At 46.8% G+C, this 17,459-nt stretch overlaps 1 protein-coding gene across 2 annotated transcripts in view; it reads right to left on the reverse strand.

Annotated features, from left to right (window-relative positions):
- LOC147698289 (tudor domain-containing protein 3-like) overlaps nucleotides 1-17,459 on the reverse strand; it is a 764,430-nt gene that overhangs the window by 661,407 nt on the left and 85,564 nt on the right. The window lies entirely within an intron of this gene.

Below are 17,459 nucleotides of genomic sequence, written 5' to 3' on the forward strand. Positions count from 1 at the left end.
CACTGAACAGGCGTGGCTACACCATGGCAGTACACGCTAAATTCACCACAGGCTCCAGAGGCACTGGGATACTCCTCAAGAAAAACTCATCCTTTTTGGTCACTAGCCACAAGACGGACGATCAGGGGCGTTTTGCGGCACTCTCTGGCCAGTGGGAGGGGAGGACCCTCAATGTGGTATCTGTGTACATCCCCCCGGCGCTTCATTCTACAGCACTGCCAGCTCTTGGGCAGTTTCTCATCGACCTCCCGGAGGGTGATATGATCATTGGGGGGGACTTCAATGCTATAACTAACCCCTTACTAGACACCTTTCCCATACGAGATCGCCAGAGGGGGACTGCCACGCTTCCTGGATTCCTGACTGCCCTGGGACTCACGGATGTGTGGCGTCATCTGAACCCCACGGCAAAGCAATACACACACTACTCCGCCCCCCACGATAGCCTTTCGCGCATTGACTTCTTCTTTCTAGGGGTGGGACTGGGTTCCATAGACAGGCTGGAAATTCTACCGAGTGGCATTTCTGACCATTCCCCGATATCCCTTCACCTTACTACCAAAGAACAGAAGCGCGCTAGAGTGTACCCGATATATCCCAATTATCTGCAGATTCCTGGTGTCAGGAAAAAACTTAAATTAACTACAACACACTACTTTAACGAAAACATGGGCTCGGTCACCTCACCTTCGGTGCTCTGGGAGGCGTACAAAACGGTCCTACGCGGGGCATCCATATCGGCAATCACTGGGCAAAAAAGGGAATCCAGAGCTGAACTTGCAAATTTAGAATTGGCACTGCACACAGCACACACTGCCCACATGACAGACCCCACCCCTGACACCGCGCATGAGTTACAGCTCCGACAGCAGCAGCACCAAGCGCACCTCACCACGGTCACTAAGGGGCACCTAGCAAACACCGCACACCGCATATATGATGTGGGAGATAAGGCAGGGAAAATGCTGGCGTGGTTGGACAAGCGGGGCGGCAGTAACAAGGGGATACAACGCCTATATGATGCTGAGGGCCAGCTGCAGACTCACCCGGAACGAATAGTACACACCCTAGCGCGCCACTTCCAGGGGATATACACACTGATACGATCGGTCACGGAACAGGAGGCCATGGCGTCGCTCGGAAACATTCCTATCCCTGTGCTCGCTCCTGAAGCACAGCAGGAACTAGATACAGACCTGACAGAGGGAGAGATCCAATTAGCGATACAGGCATTGCAGTCGGGCAAGGCTCTGGGTCCCAACGGAATACCTGTGGAATGGTATAAGGCAATGGCCTCGGTGCTGGCCAAGCCTCTCTAGGACATGTACAATGAAAGCGTGGAGAAGGCGCTGCTTCCACTCGACCAGCGCACGGCCACAATCATAGCAATTCCCAAACCAGCCAAGCCGCCGACAGAATGCGCCTCGTACCGGCCCATTTCTTTGCTCAATACTGAAGCGAAGATATTGGGGAAACTCCTGGCCAGTCGTCTGACCCAGCATCTGAGTACCCTGATACACCCTGATCAATCGGGCTTCATGCCTCACAGGAGCACAGCGCTGAACCTACGGAGGGTGCATGCGGTGCTGGCGCGGGCGCATCTTCTTGCAGACCAAGCTGTGATACTTTCCCTAGACGCCAAAATGGCGTTTGACCTGGTGGAGTGGGAGTACCTGTTTGCTGTCCTGACCTGAATGGGATTCGGCCCAAAGTATCTTGCATGGGTGCGACTGCTCTACACCTTGCCAGTTGCGCAGGTGGTTGCGAATGGTCACCTATCGTCAGCCTTTCCACTGGGACGGGGAACTAGACAAGGATGCCCGCTATCGCCCCTTCTTTTTGCATTAGTGCTGGAACCGCTGGCCATCTTGCTCAGAGCGACGCCACTATTCCGAGGCATCACTTGGGAGGAAGGGTGGGAGGACAAAGTCTCCCTATATGCGGACGACATGCTGATCTACATGATCAACCCCAATGAGGGGGTCCCTGCCCTGTTGGCTCTCTGCGATGAACACGGCAGGGCTTCGGGCTACACCCTGAACTGGTCCAAGTCCGTACTTTATGTACTCAAGGGCCAGGGTCCAGTGCTGCCAGCCGAATGTCCCCTAAAGATAACAACCACCTCATTTAAGTACCTGGGTATTTTTGTGACTGCCGATGCTGCGGAGTTCTATACCGAGAACTTGCGGCCGCCTCTGACACGCTTGCGCGCAGACGTCAAATACTGGGCTACACTACCGCTGACCCTCCTAGGGCGAGCGGCACTCTATAAAATGATGGCTCTCCCAAGGTTTCTATATGTGCTTGAAAACTCCCCTTATGTGGTGAGCCCGCGATACTTCCGACAGGTCGCGGCATTGGTTTCCAGTTTGTTATGGAGCAATGGCCCAGCGCGAATAGCGCAGAATAAATTGGTTAAGAGCTGGTACGAGGGGGGGATAGCACTGCCCAATCTCCAACTATATTACTGGGCGTCCCAGCTTAAGATTATTAATCACTGGATCCACGTCACACGGGAGGACCCCGCGTATAAGGCGGACTGGTCACAACTGGGGACTGAAGGCATGCTTTCAGTGCTATACAACTACACGCAAGTAAAGACCCTGCTTGGCCCAACGCTTCACACGGCGACGCTATGGCATGCAGCACAATCACGTCTGGGGTGGAAGGGTAAAATCACCAGGTTAACTCCATTGTGGGACACTAAAACACTAGGAAACCTGCGGACATGTAAGGGGTTATCACGATGGGATACAATAGGGATCTCGGTGGTTGGGGACCTCTGGGACAAGGGCACGGTTATTCCTTTCCCGCAGCTCCAACAGCTATACGGCCTGGGCCCCTCTGAAACATACCGGTATGTGCAAATCCGACACGCTCTGTTGCAGGCAATCCCGCCTGACACCACACTCCCAGAATCGTCGCCACTGGAAGACAGGTTACTGACCGAATTTATGGAGCAAAAGGCGACCTCACTCACGTACAAAAAACTGATTAACAACCTGCCAGACCCCACACAGAATCTTAAAGAGAAATGGGTGGGAGAACTGGGTGACATGGATGACACGGAGTGGAACGAGGCGCTTGCCTCACCGCGAGAGGTAGGCATTTCGGCCAGATTCCGCCTAGTGCAGCTTAAAATTTTACATCGCACCTACTACACCCGCACACTACTTCACAGAATACAAAGGGCACCACACCCGTACTGCCTCAGGGGATGCTGGGAAGAGGGAACTCTGCTCCACACGCTATGGGAATGTCCTCGGATCCGGGAACTCTGGAGGCAGATTATGCGCACAGTCTCACAGGCCGTCAAAGTATCTGTCCTGCCGGAACCCCGTAAGTGCCTGCTGAACATTTGGGACCCTACAGACCTAGACAGGTATGGACAACTATGGGTCACACTGGCGGTGACAGTAGCCAAACGAGACATTGCACAGAGGTGGGGTGCCCCGGAGTTGCCAACGGTAGCAGGGTGGATAAGGAATATGGACCTCTTAATGGTAAAGGAAAGAGCAGTTTATGTGTTACGGGCATGCCCTCGCAAGTGGAATAAAGTGTGGACACCATGGAACAAATATAGGGGAGAACCATGTGAGCCCCTGCCGGAGGGTGAGGACTCGGACTCAGAGGAAGACGAGGACTAGCCGAAAAGGGTATGCTAGTACAATGATGGGGGCAGCCGGGAGAATGCGGAACGCAACACTACCTTAGGCGCAATGTTGAACAACTGTACCTGCAGAAGACTGTCTGTGGATGGACACACTAAACTGCTCAATGATGACCATAGTTGGGTTTTACTGTTTTTGTTTTTTCTAAAACTTCACATTGTTAGTCTTAGATGAATATATCAGAAATGTACTGTCAGGGAATGCCATATGGACAAGAAGCGGAATTGTGCCACGATCTGAATATGCTTGTTACTCCTAACTGCTCTAATACCTGACCATGGCACACATTGATAGTTAAGGACACACGATATGTTTTGTTCATTTCTCCTGCTTACACATACTAATGATATGTAAATGCACCTAACGAATGAAAGTATGACTATCTCTGTTGAACTCCTGACAAAGAATTAAAAAAAAAAATGGCACACGTGCACCTACATCACTGAGGAGCAAATGCAGTATATTTGTGCAAGTAAATTCTGAGGGCAGTCTGAGAGTGAGTTTTGTTGTGAGTGCTGGGAAATTTCCATAACACTCAGTAACTGAGATGAGTGAGCTTGCACAAAGCAACTCTATTAGGAGAAGCAGATGTTCAGAAATTAGTTTTTGATCGTTTCGCTGACAAAGGGCTGCAAATGCACAATTTGGCCCCATTATTTTACTGTTTTTCTTGCAGAGACCCCCGGGTGGTTTGAGCTTGCTCACTTGCATTGCCCACTGGCCAACAAATATACTGTAATCTGCCCCCCTAAACCATAGTCTCACCTTTGGGACCTTATAAATATTTATGCAGCACAATATCCTTGGTGCAACAACATCAACTGTTGCATTGGCTAAACACTTATAAGGTCCCAAAGGCAAGACCTATTGGCAATGCCAATGCTTAGACCATCTTAAAATTGTACTGAGAGAACTTTTGCCTTTGCTTAGGGTTTGCACCACCGCTTTGCAACCATTTGTCAAGAAGGGTAGCAATATGCCTTCGAAAAAATGTCAAGCGTCACTCCTGTCTCGGGGATCCTGACTGTAAGTTACTCATTCTCAGTGGGTAAGGGGTCCAGTACTGGTGTGTTTTCTGATGACACTACTGAGTTAATAGAGAATGCTCTTTCTTTTATAAGTGACCGCTTTCTGAAGCACATTTCAGGCAAGCCACATTCTTTGTTTAACTTTTTTGATTTTACTTTGTGGCCAGACTCTGATGAAAAGATTAGAGGTTTTGGGGATCAAGAATTTGAGGGCCTGGTTACGTACTACAAAAAGGTACTTACTGATGAAGAAATTTAGTCTTCCCCTGGAGAGTGGCTAGATTTTAAACCATACGCCTTTCATCGGATGACGTCGCATAAGCCTGTATCCCTCTTCACTCAGCCATTGAAAAAACGCCCAGAAGAAGTTAAACATGTCCTTCCAATTTTAGAAATCATGCTTTCCATCAGTCCAACAACAGAAATATGTGAACAGGGTTTAGCAGCATGAACCGAATAAAAAAAAAATGAGCTCCGTGCGTCCCTCAAAAGTGACGCCATGTCTGCTTTAATGCGAATCCAAGAAGATGGGCCGGATTTAGACACTTTTGATCCAAAGTCAGCAGTTTTGCATTGGCTTTCAGCAAATCCAGGAACAAGACATATTATGGGCCACGAACATCCTTGTCAAAACAAGACTGTTACTGAGTCAGAAGATAGCGACTGAGTTTACTGCTACTCTCTATGTTCAAATCAGCACAATTTTCCTTAACAAGTGTGCATTGTGTTGTTTTACCATTCACTGTTTGGTGTCTGTCAATTATACTTCTGACAATTTGCCATGGTGGAGCAGCTGTTTGTCTACTTTGGAGACACTCACCCCCTGTCACAGACCTGGGTTGAACCTATCATCGTTGTTTAGCTCACTGTTCGCCACCCCAGTTCAGGACTGGCTATATGGAAATCAGTCTTGGCCACTGTGCCTCATGGGAACAGTTCAGCCCGAACTGCCAAGCCAATGGACTCCTGACAAGGGCCCTGGCACTTTTTTAATACAAATTAAGCACTGCCACAGCCACAGCATTATAAACGAAACTTTGAGGACTTGGCAGCACAAACTGATCACAAAATGAGCTACATTCTGCCTCAAAGCAGACAGAGCGCTAATGCAAATACAAGTGGACAGCTCGAAAGTTGACACTTTTATCCAACCCGAACAGTAGTGCTTTCGCTGAGAGGAAACACAGAACAATGACAATCATGACACATTGACACAGCCTTCCAGGTCCATGAAGCAGCAAAACTGTCCCTATTTTGAAAGAACAAGCACTTGATCTCTGGATATAAATACCGATGCCTCAGTCTGTTTCAACCTGGATTGATACACGTACATTGGTCCTGTTGCACAAAGTTATTTCAAGACAGAATAGCAAGGACAGAAGACAGCGCTGCATCTGAAGAACGCAACCCTTAGTTCAGAGCATTAGCTTCTTCACTAACAAGTAAGTGCCAGCCTGATATGGTGCCATGGATGTGATTTCAGTGACATGTTAAAGTTTATGGGGTATTTTTTTGCCATGTATGTTCGCAGAAACGTTCACCATTGCACTTTGATATACACATCTTAGGGAGGTACTGCGTGATAAATTAATAAAATGTGCTGTTAATTTGGTTGGCCAACGTTTTCTTGGGTTGTTGGCGCTGCAAATGTTTTGAAAAAAAATTCATATGCAATCAATTTGTGGGTCCAGTGTATTGATGTTGGGTCGAGTAGAAAAGTCTACTCGCTCGACTTGCAGGTCAAGTAAGATTTTTTAGATTTGTCGAGCCCTGGGATGCTCGGAATCCAAAGGGGTGAGGCAGCGGAGGAAGAGATACACAAAAAGGGAAAACAGACAAAAAAGGAAATAAAAAGTATGAAACATTACTTCCCTGCAGCGGCAGCCACCGCTTTGCTCCTCTCCAGATCCTCGAATCCAGCTGGTGTACACTGCGCTTGCTCCCAGATGCCAATCCAGACACTGCTCACATGCTGGAAAAATTACCCAGCATGAGAGAAGCACAGTCTGAGCAGCCTGATTTGGCACTCAGACAGGGCCTGGGAGCCTGCACCTTTTCTCCACTCGGCTGTGCAACACAGCTCGGGTTGGAGAAATGCTAAGTGCGCATGTCAGTTTGGCCATCCTTTGAAGCCAGCCAAACCGACAAGCAGTGCCCATTACTCCCCCTGCCTACTGTTGTTCTCAGATTGCATGTCCTTGGCTCACCATATGACTAGGCTCGCTGGCAGCCTGGTCATATAAAATATAAAATGATAACATTGTTTTATCATCATTATATTTTTCATGTGTTTAAATCTGCTGCCACTCAACAGTGGGGCGATGCTCTTCCGCTATAACTAAGGAAACGCCACCGTTTTTCTACCTGAATTACTGTCCCAGGGTTTTTTGGGTCAACAGTTGACCTTTGTTGTTTTGTTTCCTTTTGCTTTTGTTTACTGGCCTTTCCCTGTTCCTCACTTTTTGTGCTCTGGGGGGCCACGGCGGCAGTCGAGCCTACCTTTCGGGCTATGTAGCTGTTATTCAGAGTCCTCTTTTTTGATGTGTTTTTGCCTGCACCTAGATGTTGAATGGGTTTGCATCGAAGACACAGCAAGACATTCAGCTGCAGCAATTATGCTGCTGTTACTATCGTCCAATGCCAATGCATTGTAGAGGAAGCAGGTTAGTTTCAAAAGGATCTTATTTTGCTAAATCACTAGCAGGAGGCCATACATATTAAAGTACATCCCCTTATAGCTCCATCAGGCCAGTGTAGGCAAGCAAACCAGACTGTCTACACTTCCTAGGGGGTCTTTAGTGCTGGCTATCCTTCTAGCACCTTCTCTCTAGTCTACAGAAGCTTGAGGAAAATTAGAATACCGACTTCCAGCAGGTGGTTGGGGAAGGAGTTTTTACTGGTGTGCCAACACAACACTGTACAATCGCTTTAGGTTACACATCGTTGTTACATTTCAGCCAGGTATAAACAATCACAATCAATTCATTAATTAAAGGTGAGATGAAAGCTTTGCTATCTCCTACTGGGAGGACAACATACGATACGACACTACTTGGTAAATGCCAGTTATGGAGTTAACCATATTGTATCACTCTCTGCTTTACTATGCAAATTGCATATTTGTTGCTAGCGTAAGAATGTAGGAGCAGAGAAGGTCTCACAGGAGTTATGAAACCGGACTGGGAGCTGCGGCTGGTTTCTCACACCCTTTTTGTAGGTTAGGCGCCACTGTATTTATGACTTTCATTCACACACCTAGGCTTTAAGTGGGCTGGGTCTCATCGGTGCTGAGCACCGGCAGTTTTTTGAAGGGGGGGCTCGAAACGGGTCACTATCAGGCTCTGTTTTGTACCCTGGCACAGGCGGTCCGTTTTTTTCCGGACTGCAGTGCACACAGGCGTATTGATGTGAGCGTGCTCACGCTGCTCACTTCTCACTAGTGGAGAATTTATAGCATGACGTCATGCCAGGTGAGAGTTGTAGGGGAAGGAAAATCCTTTAAAAAAAATTACATTTTCTCTCTGGAAACACACACACACACACCATACATAATAAGTGCAAAAACATACATTTCACATGGCAATTACAAGTACTGTTTTTGAAGAGAAAAAAATGTCCTCTACTTGACACTACTACTCGGACTTGCAGCACTGATCTGAGGAGTGGAGTACTGTTTCATGACTCAGTTCATCAGTGGAGCCAAAATCAAAATAAACATATTTAATATAAATAAGGCATAATGAGACAGAAATGCGTACAGAAAGAAGTAGGACACTTTATGTTGCTTTACAAACAGAACTTAACTCCATTGCACTATTGATTGCCAAAACAAGGCTCGAGTGGTACAGGGCGAAAAAATACCCCAAGAAGAATGCAATGCAGCATTGACAAACAATGAACTGCGTGGAAGTGGGGGGGTATTGGTCGTGGAGAAGCCACAGACCCTCCGCAATCTTTGTATTTATTGTATCAAAATGTGAATTGATAAATGTATCGAGCATAAAAAACATGTCCGGTTTAGAAATGGTATATTGCATCACTTTGTCCTCTTTTTTGCGATAGTTTAACGGAACGCCGCCAGGGTTTATGGTTTAAAGTAGAACAGACAATCATAAAACGCTGCGGACTGAATTGTTACGATGCATAAAGGGTGCATTCTGGGTGCACAGATTTTATGTACTATGAAAAGTTAGTAGTAGGATTAAAAAGACAGAAGGCCATGAACCCGAAGAAGTTGGTAAGCTGAAAAGTAATTTACTTCTTAGAAACGCAGCAACTTATTTCGTTAGTAAGTGGAACTGCCTGGGGAAAAGGACGTTTATTATGTCTTGCTCGGTATGGGTAGCCAGTGCCTTGGACAGAGTCAAGTGGAGTTCAAATAGCTCAATTTCTAAAAGCCTATAAACTTTATGCGCACTATCCCTTTCTGTCTTTTTCATCCTTTTATTAGCGCTAGCAAAAAAGAAAACGTTCAGAGCCATATAAGAGACACAAAAGTAAACCAACGTTCAGAATTCACAATGGCCGTGCAGCGCCAAGAGCATTAAACTGACTGAGTTTGGAATGATTTACTGAATCAACGTACTGCCACTTATTTCCAGAAACACTGGCTGTAAACTGAGATACGTGCATGCGTGGCGGAGTGCGTGTAACCTTAAGGCCGTGCAGGTGCCCGCTTATGTCCAGCTGACTGCGCAGTTAGGTGTAGCAATGCAACCATAACTTCATCTCCAAATGAACTGTCCTGGTGGTCTCCCACGCACAGGGGGGCTCAGCACCACCAGTCATTACTGAATGGTACTGGAGTGCCTTAGCTACCCTCAGTGACGTGTCTGCAGGTGAGTGTTTGGGGTGTTACACCCTCCGCCCCTTTACATTTTTATTTTCAGATGAATAGTTGAGTATAATTGCTTTCGGTCGGGTATGAGGTGTCTGTCGGATTTCACCTGTGACATTTGAATACACACACTGACAAATACACACACACAATCACTGTCTAATCTGTTTTGAAGGCCCTAAAATTATGATTTTACAAAATATTGTGTTCCTCACATTTAGTACTCATATGAATCCATATTCATCTCCCTTTCATCTCGCCTCTTAAGCCCCTCTCATTCGCCCTGCTTGTCATATAATGTACTTTAACATTATAATGTAAATTAACATTATATGCGAGCGTAAGTGTCTGGAAACCTGATGCTTCGAAGCCCCCCCCCCCAAAAATTTTACTGACCAAGCTACGCCCTTGGATTTGCGCTATATAAATTCCTGTACATTTACATTTGCATACCCTCGCATTACATGTATCTATGAGAAAGATTGAGGGCACGTGCACTCACGAAAAATTGCGCTTTCAGTACACCGAAGAACATGGAAGTCTGATTGTAAGGGATTAAGAAGACTGTGTGTGGTCGGAAGAAGGTGAAGCAGTTGAACGCAAGGCATTTAAGTATGTTTGCAAAGAAGGGGATTTGGAAGTTCTGGGGTAATTGGAAGGGTAAAGAGACAAGCACATTTTTAGGTCGAGCCTAGCGCAGCGCGTATGAGATGCTCTAGGAGATTTTCTTTAGAAATCGGTCAGCTCCTTTCCAGCACTCGTGCTTGTGGTGGCATCCACCTTGCGGAAGCGAGCAGCAGCCCGCAGGGGGCCATCTGTTTGTAATCAGCGTGTCCGCGCTGGTTTACATTTGCCTAAGATTTTCCTGCATCTTAAATTACAGTCTCCCGCGAGCAGCGGCGCTCACGGCCATCTGTTTGTAATTAATGGGGGCGTGCTTGTTTACAGTTGCCTTGCCTACAAAGTTTTCCTGCACCTTAAGTTACAGGCTCCAGCGAGCAGTGGTGCGCAGTGGCCATCTGTTTGTTTTAAAGCCATCTTTATTAGCATTTTCAGCACACACTTTAGTGGCTTTGCCAGCTCATGTCAGGGACCCTTGTTGAAATACTGCAACTGAGTGTCACGCATGGGTGGCACGCAATGGCACAACTACAATGCAACTATAATGACCCACACGGTGAGACAAGCTATCATGGAGAGAAGGTCAAGTTGCTTCAAGTCCAGCTAGCGTCTCAAGCACAGATGCGGAGTCACGCTATCAATACTCGTATTACGTATGTTACAAGGGGTATGTCACTATGTAAGAGTGGATCGTGGAAACAGAGTGAGACACTCTCTGCAGTGCATTGGCCTCACACTAGATGTGTGATACTTGGCATGGCTGCACATGCAATGGTTGAGCCTGCACAAGTGTCACATGTTGGAATGGTCCCTATACACGTTGCACCAGTATTGGGGAGGCGTGTGTAAATGGTTCACGATTTGCACAAGCCAATATTATTGGTTCTTCAGATGTTTCCTTGGACAGGCTGCTGACGTGAAACCTCAAACAGGCACAAAGCATGGGCAGCATGTTTGTATGTGATAATAATCTACAAGTACCTGGGCTACCGTGGAGCAAAGCGCGCACACACCGCCCCATGTGACCCTGCAGTTATACCACATGCGGACAGTGAACCCAGCTCTATGGAGAGAAGAGTCTCAGGAAGCAGCAAACTATGTGTGCGTTGGGTTGTAAATATCTTTTTAGAATTCATTAGAATTATTAAAAAATGATACAAATTAAAAGAACTTAAGTACCATGACAAAACAGAAGGATGGGTGAGCAAACAGAAGTAAACAGAACTAGAATAAACAAAAAACAATTTGCGTGACAACATTGAGAATGTAGAAATATTTGCCAAATAGGTGTTGCATAATCGTGGTTACAGATGAGCCATCAATAATTCTTCTCACTTCCTCTGAAGCATCTTCCGCCCTTCACGTACGTCAGTGACGTCTCCCCCATCACCACGCGCAGCAGAAGCCCAGGGCCTGGGGCCAGCCTCGGATGTCCATGGAAAGGGCCACACCTGGTAACATTCATTGCTAATCCCACCCCGAACTGAGGCCAGCGCTGATTAGCCAAATGGGTCGCTGCCGCTCCCAGCCTCAGCCAATGGCCGCCGGGCCTGCCTCTGGGTGGACGGAGATGTAAGGCTTCCGGTGTCAAGGAGGCTTTGGAGGCTGTCACCAGCCACAGGATATTGAAATCATTTTTAATGGGTCCAACAGCTTGGGTCATCTGATCTCGGGAGTTAGGGGGGGCCTGTCTCCTTGTTCTTTACCTCCCAGGCCCTAGTACAGATTTAAGCAGGAAGGGCTCTGCAGTGAAGCAGGCCTGGAGCCTGTTGAAGAACTACCAACAGGGGCAGAAGACATGGGGCTTTAACAAATCCTGGAGGGTCAAGGCACACCTCTTAATCTGAAAGGCAGGAACTACCATGGACATAAAGCCGTCAATGTGCAGCGCGGCAAGTGTGAAAATCCCCCATTGAGCAAGACAGCACGCACAGAAAACCACAGAGTGAGAGCGAAAGGCGGCTTTATTAGAGCAAAAAGGAACAAAACACTGGAGAACCTCTCAAACAAGCATTGGCATAGCCAACAGGTCTCGCCTTTGGGACCTTATAAGTGTTTAGCAATGCAAAAGTTGATATTGTTGCACCAAGGATATTGTGCTGGATAACCAAACACTTAACCGAAACTCCAAAGGTCAGTGGAGCCATTACACCTATACAGGCTCGAGCCTTGGTTAAATGCGATAATAAACAAGACATGGAGGTGCATGCCAAAGATTTAATAAATGTGGCATCTGATGGCCATATGTTAAATCGGAGGCTTTATTTTGTATCTATACATATAAATATTAATAATATAAACACACTATTAACCACAAAATAGAGAAGGTAGTCCCCTTTTCAACCTGTGATTACCAAACATTGCAGCAGTGCTTTTCAGAGCATATTGGGAGATATTACCAGCAGCAGACCCAAATACTCTGTAGTCATTGTTGCTGTTGTTTTGTAAAATATGTCTACAATCTGCCTTAAAATAGGATGAAACAACATTCACAGGGCTTACACGTCTCAAAATAGTGGGTGTCTGGATGTTTAAGGGCTGTAAACTATACATTGCATATTGCCACATTCTAAAATGTATGAGGCGAGAGCAGAGAAAATGTTCCATTAACATGGTGATAAGATAGCAGCGTTAGAAATTTGTGATTCTACAATTTATAATAAAACGTCTACTACATAAAATAATGTCAAGGATAAAAGAAACAGTATGACCACCTGGCATTGAGGCAAATGCTGGCCAGGACTGCAAAAATGTATGGCAAATGGTCAAATTCGGGACAAAAGGTCAGTTTTAAGGACACATTCAAACAAAGGCCATACACAACTACTTTATCAGTGCATTTATTCACACTATTTTAGATTGCAATATTTATTAACTATGCTCTGTATGTGATTGCATCTAGCTAAGCTACATTCAGGTGGTACAATATGTTCTTGTTCAATAGTAAACTGATGCCCTTGAGCACAGTGTCAAGGGCATTACCCATACCCAAATCTACCCAATCTTTCTTGAAGAGAAATCAACTGCAACATTTTGATTATGTTTCTAATCATTTTAAACCTGTGGCAAACAGTTGTGGAAACATTAATAAGTGTTTTTTCTCCATCTTTTGCTAGTCTAAACAAGTTAAACAAAAACATCTGGCTCACCTCAATCTCAAGTGGACGGTAAACCGGAACAAATTTAATGAAGCAGAACAGATGCTATAGGAGACAGTCTCACACCTACATTCAGGATGCAAGGTTACCCACAACTTGCTGTAGCCTCACAACACCAAGAAAGCTTGTCTTCTGCATTGGAGTCTGAGTCCAAGACTCTACATTTATCTCATAACTGGAAGCCAAGACTACCAAAGAGATTAAAAAAGCATTGGGAAGTTAATGTGAGAGGGGAGACCCCCCCCCCACCCCCCACTGCAACTGATGCAAAGGGCTGTTGACAAGATACAGACAAATGAGGAAGAAAAGAACAACATGGGACAATTCCTAAAATAAGACCAGATGGGCCTGGCATAAGTATTGAAAAGTATGGCATACCTGGAGAGGCACAAAGAGAATAGGCACTGTCAAGTGGTTGAACAAGCAGCACTTACACACCCTGGAAACCTATGCTAGTGCAATGGTCCGCTGGTTGTGCATGTGGAGTGCGAGTAGGGGCCAAATCCCTTTGAACGTTGTGTCCTGGGAAATTGTCCAAGTCTTAAAATGGCTTTACAGTCGAGCCTAGGACAAACAGTCAGCTAGCTCATCCCCAAGTACCAAACAACATGTAGAATCATCTAAATATTTTGGGATGCAAATTACACAACAAACAAAATGTAAGAAAATGACAAAGATTGTGAAATGCAGGAAGTGTTTCTTTAACATATAGAAATATTTCAATTCAGTACATAGCAATCAGAACATAGCAATGCCATTTATTTGAAATTAATAAACATGAACTTTACCACATTTATTAACCCTCCTTCCTGACAACACCATGAGTGAACAAAGTAAACAAGCGTCTGGTGTACCTTACATCAGATCTAATATTTTGGGTTGTGGATTATTATTGTTATGGATGGTGGAACATTACAAGCCATTAAAGCATATACAAGTGAGGTTTTAACTTAATTACTTGAAAATGCTATCAAATATCATTATCAAGCAAATTTGACCCATGAAGCAAATTGTTTTTACTTGGGTCACTCAATTTAGTCATGCAGAGAATTCAGGATTTGAATCCAGGCTTCCCAGTCACATGTAGTGCTATTAAGCCACGTGCTATTTTTTTCTCAGTCGTCTTTAACACCAGAACACAGTGTTTTTGTACAATTCTGCCAAATGAATAGTACACTCTGTTAAATAAATATAGATCAGATGTTAATCTGACACAATATAAAAAAGGTACATTCTGAAGGGAAGGCAAGACACCATATGTTAATATAATTGGCTTTTTCAGACTTCACAGAGCTATTCAATGCAGCTAGCAGTCGCAGTGTATTAAAAAAGTATGGATACTGGGATGCTAGTGCAATGGGGATGGGGTCGGTGAGCACAGAGTAGGAATCAAGGGCACAGCGAAAAAGAACTAAATATTCTCCACTTTGTTGATCTTTCAGCAACAGGTAAACTCACAAAATAGCAAAAACATTAAATGAACAATAAATAACACACATAAATAATAGAAAAGAACTTATCAGTGGGAAATGCACTATGTTACGCTGCAAAACCTATATTTCTTAATGCGATCACTGCAGATGTCTGTGCGCACAACCAAAGGTCCACATACTTTAATCCTTTCTAGTGCAGCAGGGAAAAATGACTTGTGTACTTTTAGTGTTAGGAGGTCCCTGAATGTTTCAGAAAGCATTGTGAATGTACAAGTCATTATTTTAAACTTGCATTGCAAACAGTTTAATATAAGTTGCCACAAAATGCGCACATACAATTCGGTAAAGATTTACAAATAAAAAAGGGGGGGGCGTGGCTTGCTACCAAGCAAGATGGCCGCAAGCTAACGGGACTCCGGGGGTGAGATCAACATCCCAGCCATCCGCGCATTAATCCGCAGATAAAAGTGTACCCAGAGTTCGCCTGAATGCAGCGGGGAGCCAGCGGCGCCGATTGAAGTAATGCCTGTGTCTCCCCGCCGCCTACAGCCCTGAAGAGACCGCGGTACAGGGAAGGGCCTGCAGAACCGGCGGCCGCAGGGGAGTAAAATATCAAGGAACGGCCCGAACGCGGCAGGGAAGCCGGCGGCCGCATCGGAGGTGAACCAACGGCCAGCTAGCACAGAAGTGTGCGTCATCCAGCGACGGCAGCGGTACGCCAGCGCCACAGTGCCGATTGCCTCCGGCGTCTCCCTGCCACCTCCAGCGTCGTGAAAACAAAGACGCCGGGGGGACCCGCAGCGACGGCCCAGCCGGGGCCTGATTAGAGGCAGCGTGGCCTGGCCACTACGTGAGAGCCTAGAGCAGTCTTGGGAATTGAGCGGCACCTCGGCAGCCAGTGGACGAAAATACCAGTGAGCCTGAGAGCGGGCCCCTGAATCAGGGCAAATAATAGGCAGGTGAGCGCCAAGCAGGGGAGGACATATTAGAAGCCCGAGAGTAGACACACTAGCAGGATTAAGACTCCCGGGGGCTGGGCCCTGTATTATGGGATGTGCTGGTGACAAGGGATTTTCTTCTGCAACAGAGCGGTTGCTTGGAAAAAGATACCAATTCCTATGCTGGGGGCCGGTTTGAACCTCGGTAAAAGGTGCCAGGAGAGGCTAAGCAGCACATAAGTGCGGGGCCCCGTAACCCTGAGCCAGAAGGCACGCTGCAGAGACGAGAGGCTACCATATTAGTTGTGGGGGCTAGGACTCCTGCTGTGAGCGTCTGTGAAGGAAGATACCCCACGAGCCGATAGACTGATACAGTGTCGGCTGCTGACAGGCGGCGGGGGGACTTAATTGTGTTAGGTGGGCCATCCCCCGCACCGGACACTAACCGGAGGCTTGGAAGCTACGGACATATGAGATCAGACTGCGAATTATCCGCGAAAACCACCGGTCAAGCACATTGCCTGCAGTATAGAATAGTGGCCTGAGAAACCACGTGGTTGGGCAAGAATGAGCGGCAGAGGAAACCGCGCGTTCCAGCAGGGGAAACTGTACAAATTTGTATATGGTAAAGACTTTCCGCCAATGCCGGAACGTACTGGGCGCATAGATAAAACTCCAGAAGAGGTGGGGGCGCCTAAGGAGACGCTGGAGGACATAATGGCTGCCCTAAATAATGTACAGACAACAGTAGGATCAATCTCCGCGGATGTGACGTTTTTTAGAGCGGATTTCCAGAAGATGTCGGCAAGTGGAGGTGGAGCAGAAGACTGCATCCGTCGCAAAAGACACTACCAAGTTACTCCAAAGAGTGTCACAGCTGGAGGCCGAAAACAAACATATCACGACGAAGTTGGATGATCAAGAAGGACGGTCTCGTCGCAATAATGTCCGAATTACGGGATTTCCCGAAAGTGAGGGGAGCTCTGCCATGGACCTTTATGTGGAGGAACTGATCAAAACTAGGCTCCAACCTAGAGGACTTTCAACTTTTTTTTCAGTCGAGAGCGCACACAGGAGGCCGGGAATCAGGCCTAAACCCGGGGCACCCCCTCTACTAGTACTGGCTTGCTTTTTCAATTTCCGCGACCGAGATGTCATTCTACAGACGGCCCGCGTGGCGCCTCCACTGCCAGTACAGAATTTGACGATAGCTTTCTTCCTGGACTACACGGCAGCAGTGTCGGCACGTCGCAGAAGTTTCTTAGAAGTAAAGAAAAAACGGAGAGCCCGTGAACTGCCTTACTCAATGCTATTTCCAGCAAAGCTCCTTGTAGTAGCGGACGGGAAGACATGTTTTTTTGAGACGCCAGAGGAGGCTCATTACTGGCTCGAAGGTTGGAGACAGGTGAAGGGCCATGGCCGCATCGACGGGCGACGTCGACATCAAGGATCGGAGGATGACCGGAAGGAGCCTGAGCGACGGACGGAGGAGGGCGAGCAGTTGCAAGTAGAGGCCGGCGAGTGAAATGAGGCGGGATATCCCGGCGATGCACTTTAATAACGAACATTGGCGCCTGCTCTGGCTCGCCTCGACTGAGCACTGACAATGGACTTCTTAGTAACTATGAACTCTGGGGCAGGGGATGTAAACGGACTTCCCGCTCTCACACACGCAAGTAATGCTTAAGGATTGGGGAACTGAGCGCTCTGCTGAGTTGGGGTGGCGGGCAGTTTAGAGTCCGCATGGCAGGGAGGCGGTAGGTGGGGGGTTGG

Source organism: Lissotriton vulgaris, chromosome 8 (assembly GCF_964263255.1).
Source record: "Lissotriton vulgaris chromosome 8, aLisVul1.2, whole genome shotgun sequence".
Taxonomy (NCBI): domain Eukaryota; kingdom Metazoa; phylum Chordata; class Amphibia; order Caudata; family Salamandridae; genus Lissotriton; species Lissotriton vulgaris.